Here is a 9,632-nt window from a genome sequence, read left to right as displayed (position 1 = left end):
TCTGAGTCAAGCAGCCATAAGGGCGACCTCCCAAGCCGTCCAAAGCGGGTCCGGGGGAATGGCAAGAGGGAAGAAAAAGGAAGAAACGACCATGGCAGCCTCAGAAGCAAGGGAATATCGTAATCCCAGGCCCCGTTTTCCGGAAAGAACCCCACAACACTACTATCCCCACTCAAATCTGGCATATGCTCATCAGCCCTATATGGTCATGAATGCCCAACCTTATGCCCATCCTCCGCAACAAGCCAACCGAGGCCAAGCTCCACCTCCCAGAAATCAGCCTCCTTACCGCAACCACTATAACCCACAACCTCCGCAGAATAACTTCTGCCCTCAGGAGCCACCTAGAAGGTGGACTTTCACGCCCATCGGTGAACCGTACTCTACTTTGTTCCCGAAACTAGTCCAGTTGGGCTTCCTGCAACCAGTCCCTCAAACAAGGCAAAACCCAACGTCACCTTCTTACAAAGCTGGAGTCAGATGCGCCTATCATTCAGGGGCCGAGGGGCACGATACAAATGACTGCTGGTCATTGAAAAGAGTGGTCGAGAATTTAATAGAGCAAGGGAAAATAGTGCTAAGGGACGAGGAGGTCCCAAATGTGACTAACAATCCACTACCTGCACATAATAACGGGCCGCTGATCGGAATGATTTGCGAAGACAAAGAATTCGACCCTGCTTTGAAGGCTATAATCGCCATTGTCGACACGGGGAAAAAGCCTGAGACAGCCCAAGAACTAGAAAAGGGGGAGGAGGCCAATGCTGTAAAGAGCGAGCCTGAAAAGAAGGTGGAGAAGAAAGTGGTACCGGTAAAGGATGGAGTTCTTTACATACCACGAGGTCGAGCAGAGAAGCCGCAGAGTTTCGGGGTCAAAAAGGCAAAACCTATGTACGTGCCAAAGGGGGCCTATGTGGTCCGGGGGACGATTCAACCACCTCGGATGAATGAGCCAGTGGTTATCAGACGCGCGCCACAAAAGCCAATGACAAACCTGTCCACAGTAGCGTGGAACTATCACAGGACGTTGGTAACGTACAAAGGTAAAGAAATCACGGGGGAACTCCCGGAAAATACTTTCATTGGAAGGCATTCAAACACCCAAGAGCTGAACAACGCCACACAGAGACGCTTCCCACCAAAGAAGTCTGTAAGCGTTGAAGAAGCGAAAGTGTTCTTCCAACAAATGAAAATGCCGGATTACGAAGTGATAGATCAACTGCGCAAGTACCCCGAGCAAGTGTCCATGCTATCATTGTTGATGAGGTCGGCCGAGCATCAAAAGATCTTACTGAAGACCCTGAATGAAGCATACGTGCCAGTTGAAACCTCGGTTGAACAACTGGAGCGGATGACAGAAAGATTCTTCACCGTCAACCAAATCTCTTTCAGCAAGAACGATTTACCCCCAGAAGTAGCGGCACACAACAAGGCCTTGCATCTAACAGTTAAATGCGAGGGCTACTATGTCAAGCGGGTAATGCTGGATGGAGGCTCAGGTGTTGACATTTGCCCGCTCTCCACACTACAAAGGATGGAAATTGGGACCGGAAGAATCCGACCCAATAATGTCTGCGTAAGGGCTTTCGACGGCATCAAGAGAGATACCATGGGGGAAATAGACCTGTTGTTGGTCATAGGACCAGTCGAGTTTGAAGTAACCTTCCAGGTGCTCAACATGGATACATCCTACAATTTTCTCCTCGGCAGGCCTTGGATCCATGCGGCAGGAGCTGTGCCTTCCACTCTTCACCAGATGGTGAAGTTTGAGTACGAAGACCAAGAGATCGTGGTCCATGGAGAAGACGAGCATGCTATTTATCGGGACCCATCCGTCCCATATCTTGAACCAAGAGAAAGGAGCGAACATACGGTCTATCAAGCTTTCAAGATTGTACTAGCAGAGCAGCATAAAGAGGGAATACCTTGCCCCCAGCCTTTCTTGTCTAACGCCTCGGTTATGGTGGCCAAAGAGATGATCCGGCACGGATTTAGGCCAGGGAAACGGCTTGGACGAACCCTGCAGGGAATAGCAGAACCCATCACCTTGCCGACCACCAAGAAACCTTTTGGACTAGGTTTCGAACCCACTCCAGGAGATGAAGCGTGGGCAAAGAAAAGGAAAAATGAGGATTGGAAGTTACCTCGACCATTGCCGGATTTATATGAAACTTTCATCAGGCCAAGGTACACCGAAGAAGAAGACAATGAGGTCTTCACGGCTGAGGAAATCGAAGAGATATGTGGGGCAATGAGAGAAATGCTCTACGAGACTCACATGGTTCAACCAGGTGAAGGCACAAGCACTGCTGAGATGCTGTACGTGGGGCCGAACGCCAAACTTCGAAACTAGGAGGCCACACCATTCCCGACTAGACAGAAGTCCGGGTAGACCTGTCCCGCCACCTTTCCTATGTCACATGTTATCTCCAGGACATAACTTGAACGTTTTCTTCCTTTCGATTGTTGTTTTGAATTCCTAAGTTGTAAACATTGTTGTCTTCCAACTTCCCAAAGAAAATAAAAAAAAATCGTCATTGCTTTCCCATTTTTTTTCTTTTGTTCTGATTTTGTTATTTTTCCTTTTATCTTTCCTTCCAGTTATAATAATGCGGCTTTAAATATGACATGCTTGCGGACTTCACGCCCAGATCACAACGAGCTATTTAACTGTGAATTAATGAACCCAGAACCAGAATATGATGAAGAAGAAGCTTTTAGGGAAATAAACCGAGAGTTGGAACATTTTGAGAATAAACCTAAGCCAAATCTGAATGACACCGAACCGGTTAATTTAGGAACTCCTGAAGAAATCCGGGAGACCAAAATAAGCATTCACACGGACAAGAAAACGCGAGATGCGATAATTCAACTTCTTTTTGAATTTAAAGACGTGTTTGCTTGGTCATACGATGACATGTCGGGACTAGGTGTTGATCTAGTGGTTCATAAATTGCCGATCCATCCTGATTGTCCTCCAGTTCAACAAAAGCAATGAAAGTTCAAAACTGAGGTCAGTGACAAGATTAAAGAGGAGATCACCAAACAACTGAAAACGGGAGTGATTCGGGTAGTCCAATATACAACATGGTTGGCAAATGTGGTTCCAGTACCGAAAAAGGACGGGAAGACTCGGGTATGTGTAGATTACCGAGATTTGAATAGAGCAAGTCCCAAAGATAATTTCCCACTGCCCAACATCCACATCCTCGTTGATAATTGCGCCAAACACGAGATACAGTCTTTCGTAGATTGTTACGCTGGGTATCATCAGGTATTGATGGATGAAGAGGACGCCGAGAAAACTGCCTTCACCACGCCTTGGGGCACCTACTGTTATCGGGTCATGCCATTTGGTTTGAAGAATGCTGGGGCTACTTACATGAGGGCCATGACTGCCATTTTTCATGACATGATGCATCAGGAAATAGAGGTGTACGTGGACGACGTGATAGTCAAGTCCAGGATGCAGGATAATCACATCCAAGACTTGAGGAAATTCTTCGAGAGATTAAGGAAGTATGACTTGAAGCTGAACCCAGCCAAATGTGCTTTCGGAGTTCCGTCGGGCAAACTTTTGGGCTTCATCGTAAGAAGGAGAGGTATCGAACTAGATCCAACTAAGATAAAATCTATCAGAGATCTACCTCCCCCGAGAACGAAGAAAGATGTGATGAGTTTGTTGGGCATGTTGAACTACATCAGTCGATTTATTGCCCAGCTGACAAGCACGTGTGAGCCCATATTCAAGCTGTTAAGGAAAGATGCGGCGATCAAATGGACAACTGAGTGTCAAGAAGCCTTTGATAAAGTCAAAGAATACCTTTCGAATCCCCCAGTTTTGGTCCATCCAGAGCCAGAGAGACCACTGTTCTTGTATCTGACAGTCTTGGAGAACTCTTTCGGTTGCGTCCTCGGGCAACACGACATAACCGGAAAGAAGGAGCAAGCCATCTACTACTTGAGCAAGAAATTCACCAGCTACGAGGCCAAGTACACTCTGCTGGAAAGAACATGTTGCGCTCTGACGTGGGTTGCTCAAAAGCTGAGACATTATCTCCAAGCCCACACTACGTTCCTCCTAAGCAGGTTGGATCCTTTGAAGTATATATTTCAGAAACTGATGCCTACTGGGAGACTGGCCAAGTGGCAAATCTTGCTTACTGAATTCGACATAGTCTATGTCACTCGCACGGCAATGAAAGCCTAGGCTCTAGCAGATCATTTGGCCGAAAATCCAGTCGATGAGGAATACCAGCCATTGAGTACCTACTTTCCAGATGAAGAAGTAAACACCGTAGAAGTGGTCTCGGAGGACGCTCATGTTTGGAAGATGTTCTTTGATGGAGCCGTGAATGCCAAAGGTGTAGGAATTGGGGCAATTTTTATCTCACCCTCTGGCCAGCATTATCCAGCCACAGCTAGACTGCGTTTCTTTTGCACAAACAATACAGCTGAGTATGAAGCCTGCATTATGGGCATGCATATGGCGATCGATCAGGATGTCGAAGACTTACTAATCATGGGAGATTCTGACCTGATTATCCGACAAACCCAAGGTGAATGGTAAACTCGGTATGTCAAACTTATCCCTTACCGACAGCACGTGGAGGACCTCGTCAAGCAATTTAAATCAATAGAGTTCAGGTATATCCCGAGGTGTCACAATGAATTGGCGGATGCACTTGCCACTCTAGCTTCAATGCTACCCTATCCAGGCAACGCCCACGTCGATCCTTTGGAAATCCAAATCAGGGAAAGACACGGTTACTGCAACGTAATCGAGGCGGGATCAAATATGCAGCCTTGGTACCACGACATCAAGAGGTTCCTAAAGATGCAAGAATACCCCGAGCATACTACTGGAGATCAAAAAAGAACCATTAGGCGGCATGCGAGTGGTTTCTTTCTGAGCGGTGAATTGTTGTACAAAAGGACTCCGGACCTCAACCTACTAAGATGTGTCGACGCCGAGGAGGCAAGAAAGATCATGCACGAAGTACACACAGGAGTGTGCGGACCCCACATGAACGGGTATGTCTTGGCAAAGAAAATCCTTCGAGAAGGTTATTACTAGATGACCATGGAAAAGGACTGCTTTAGCTTCGTTCGGAAGTGTCATTAGTGTCAGGTGAACGGTGATTTGATTCATGCACCTCCCACGGAACTGCATTCCATGTCTGCACCTTGGCCATTTGTCGCCTGGGGCATGAATGTCATTGGACCAATCGAGCCAAAGGCTTCAAATGGACACAGATTTATACTGGTTGCCATCGATTACTTCACAAAATGGGTAGAGGCTGTCACTCTCAAATCGGTCACTAAAAAAGCTGTAGTGCATTTTGTACACTCAAATCTTATCTGTCGTTTCGGTATTCCTGCGACTATCATTACAGATAACGCAACAAACTTGAACAGTCACTTGATGGGAGATGTATGCGAGCAATTCAAAATAACGCATAGGAATTCTACTCCTTATCGGCCAAAGGCCAATGGTGCTGTGGAAGCGGCAAACAAAAACATCAAGAAGATTTTGAGGAAAACGATCCAAAGTTCCCGACAGTGGCACGAGCAGTTACCATTTACATTGTTGGGATATCGTACTACGGTACGCACGTCAGTAGGAGCAACTCCTTATCTTCTGGTTTATGGGACCGAGGCTGTGATACCAGCAGAAGTAGAAATCCCTTCACTTCGAACCATTGTTGAAGCAGAAATCGAAGACAGCGAGTGGGTCAAGACCCGATTACAGCAATTGTCTTTGATCGATGAAAAGCGAATGACCGCGGTTTGTCACGGACAATTGTACCAATGAAGAATGGCCCGTGCTTACAACAAGAAAGTCCGACCCAGGAATTTCGAAGTAGGCCAGCTGGTACTGAGGCGTATTCTTCCACATCACTAGGAAGCAAAAGGGAAATTTGCTCCAAATTGGAAAGGCCCATACATCATAAGGAAGATATTGCCAAGAGGAGCATTGTATCTAGGTTATATCAAAGGAAATGACCCCAAAACAGTAGTAAATGCGGACACAGTCAAAAGATACTATGTCTGAGTGATGCCCCGGCGGTCCTGACACATTTGAAATGCTGAAGGTTTTATTCCCACTATCAACTCTCTCTACAAGCCTTTGAGCCGGTTTTTTTTAAAAAAAAAAACAAAACAAAACATTGATTGAGGCCTGAACTACGTTTGACTTGATTCCGAAAGGATACGTAGGCAGCCTCTCCCTGAGGTTCAGTCACACCAACAATAAAATCCCATTTACCCTGAAATTGAAACCGGGGCACGTCAAGCGGTTTAGATCATCTACTTTTATTTGCCAAACACAAGCCTTCCAGATCAATTACCAAAGGTAACGGGGAACCAAAAAACGTCACAAATGGAGACCGGTACACTGTAAATTGAGAGAAATAAAATGAGAGAGTCTCATCGGTGAAAACCTTCGGGCACCGCGAGGCGACGGGAGTAGAGAGACCGAAATGAGAGAGCTTGTTTAGTAAAAACTCGCAAAGAGTGCTATCAAGCGATGACAGGAAGAGAAATGAGAGAGGTCAGCCAGCGAAAACCCGCAAAGGGCGCTGTTGGCCGAAAAAATGACTCCACCCAAGGAGGTCTCGGCAAAGTTCCACCGGTTTGGAATCACAGATCCGTTTTGGTTCAGGGAAACGCAAGCTCATGGAAGGTCAGGCGTCCAGTCCAAAGAGCATGTCATGTCATTTAAAGCCAGCATTATCTTCCTCAGATAAGTCTTTCTCGTCCCGAAAGGGACACTCCTTTCCTGAATTTGCTTTCTCCTTTCTTTGTTTTTCTTCGAATCCCTTTTATGTTTAACCCCCAAGTTCCAGATATACCAGGAAAGGGCAGGTGGCAGGTTTGGTTTCACGGAATTCCGTTTCATGAAGGAAGGCACTTCGTTTCGTTGGTACGTTTGTCCAAACCTGATGAATCATGATGTTTGACTGCGTTCGAAGTTAAGAGGAAAGAGAGAAATTTCCCCAGCAAGTCCGCCTCATACAAATCCCCACAGGGCTTCCCTTTGTACAAATCCGCACAAAGAATCCACTGCGTAAACATTTCCCAAAGAGTCTGCCTCAACAAAATCCACACAGATTTTCTCTCTTGTACGGATCCCTATAAGGTCTTCCTTTTGCTAACACTAAAAAAAAAAAATGGGACACAAATCCCCATCACATCCCCAGCGAGTCCCTTTGTAAAGATTCCCCAACAAGCTTACCCCAACAAATCCTAGAAAGCCCGCTTTGAAACAAATCCCCAGCATGCCCCGTTGTACAAGAATCCACACAAAGAATCCAATTTGTAAATATTCCCCCACCGAGCTTCCCTTTGTACAAATCCCCACATTCCAATAAAATCCCCGTTGAGAATCTCCAAGCAAAACGGGACACAAAAAAAAAAGAGAAGGCCTTACAAGGCAAATCATCACAGAATCTGGAAATACAAGCCTGAGCAGTCTAAAGGGTTTCGCCATTTGAATCCAATCAATGACAGGACTTCGCAACAGAAATAAGGACGCAACAAAGCAACTGGAACGATCAAGGTCACCGAACCAACCGTCATTTCCGAACTAACAATTGTTCTTTGTCTGAAAAGTTGAAACAGGTATAATCCAAGACAACCGTGCAAGAAGCAGGTGTCACCCAAAGAAGAAGGTACATGGGTACAAGAAACATTTTGGCAATAAGGAATTCACTCGAAAGGTAAGTTTCCACGAGACTCCCTTTTATCTTCTACTAAAACAAGAAAATTCAAAAAAAGAGGTCAGTTAGTATTCTCGAACTTTGTCCCCAGCCAGTCAAGCATTAGGGTTTTAAACCCTAAACTGAACTTTTCCTTTAGTCAGCATTAGGGTTTTAAACCCTAAATTGAACTTTTCCTTTAGTCAGCATTAGGGATTTAAACCCTAAACTGAACTTTTTCTTTCAGTCAGCATTAGGGTTTTAAACCCTAAACTGAACTTTTCCTTTAGTCAGCATTAGGGTTTTAAACCCTAAACTGAACTTTTCCTTTCAGTCAGCATTAGGGTTTTAAACCCTAAACTGAACTTTTCCTTTCAGTCAGCATTAGGGTTTTAAACCCTAAACTGAACTTTTCCTTTAGTCAGCATTAGGGTTTTAAACCCTAAACTGAACTTTTCCTTCAGTCAGCATTAGGGTTTTAAACCCTAAACTGAACTTTTTCCTTTAGTCAGCATTAGGGTTTTAAACCCTAAACTGAACTTTTTCCTTTAGTCAGCATTAGGGTTTTAAACCCTAAACTGAACTTTTCCATTCAGTCAGCATTAGGGTTTTAAACCCTAAACTGGACTTTTTCCTTTCAGTCACCATTAGGGTTTTAAACCCTAAACTGAACTTTTTCCGTTCAGTCAGCATTAGGGTTTTAAACCCTAAACTGAACTTTGCCATTCAATCAGCATTAGGGTTTTAAACCCTAAACTGGACTTTTTCCGTTAGTCAGCATTAGGGTTTTTAACCCTAAACTGAACTTTTCCCTTCAGTCAGCATTAGGGTTTTAAACCCTAAACTCAATTTTTCCGTTAGTCATCATTAGGGTTTTTAACCCTAAACTGAACTTTTTCTTTCAGTCAGCATTAGGGTTTTAAACCCTAAACTGAACTTTTACCATTCAGTCAGCATTAGGGTTTTAAACCCTAAACTGGACTTTTTCCGTTAGTCAGCATTAGGGTTTTTAACCCTAAACTGAACTTTTCCGTTAGTCAACATTAGGGTTTTAAACCCTAAACTGGACATTTTTCGTTAGTCAGCATTAGGGTTTTAAACCCTAAACTGAACTTTTCCTTTAGTCAGCATTAGGGTTTTAAACCCTAAACTGAACTTTTCCTTTAGTCAGCATTAGGGTTTTAAACCCTAAACTGAACTTTTCCATTCAGTCAGCATTAGGGTTTTAAACCCTAAACTTGAACTTTTCCATTCAGTCAGCATTATGGTTTTAAATCCTAAACTGAACTTTTCCATTCAGTGAGCATTAGGGTTTTAAACCCTAAACTGAACTTTTCCTTTAGTCAGCATTAGGGTTTTAAACCCTAAACTGAACTTTTCCTTTCAGTCAGCATTAGGGTTTTAAACCCTAAACTGAACTTTTCCTTTCAGTCAGCATTAGGGTTTTAAACCCTAAACTGAACTTTTCCTTTAGTCAGCATTAGGGTTTTAAACCCTAAACTGAACTTTTCCTTCAGTCAGCATTAGGGTTTTAAACCCTAAACTGAACTTTTTCCTTTAGTCAGCATTAGGGTTTTAAACCCTAAACTGAACTTTTTCCTTTAGTCAGCATTAGGGTTTTAAACCCTAAACTGAACTTTTCCATTCAGTCAGCATTAGGGTTTTAAACCCTAAACTGGACTTTTTCCTTTCAGTCACCATTAGGGTTTTAAACCCTAAACTGAACTTTTTCCGTTCAGTCAGCATTAGGGTTTTAAACCCTAAACTGAACTTTGCCATTCAATCAGCATTAGGGTTTTAAACCCTAAACTGGACTTTTTCCGTTAGTCAGCATTAGGGTTTTTAACCCTAAACTGAACTTTTCCCTTCAGTCAGCATTAGGGTTTTAAACCCTAAACTCAATTTTTCCGTTAGTCATCATTAGGGTTTTTA

This window comes from Nicotiana sylvestris, chromosome 7 (assembly GCF_000393655.2).
Source record: "Nicotiana sylvestris chromosome 7, ASM39365v2, whole genome shotgun sequence".
Classification (NCBI taxonomy): Eukaryota; Viridiplantae; Streptophyta; class Magnoliopsida; order Solanales; family Solanaceae; genus Nicotiana; species Nicotiana sylvestris.
Note: the sequence above shows the minus strand (reverse complement) of the source record.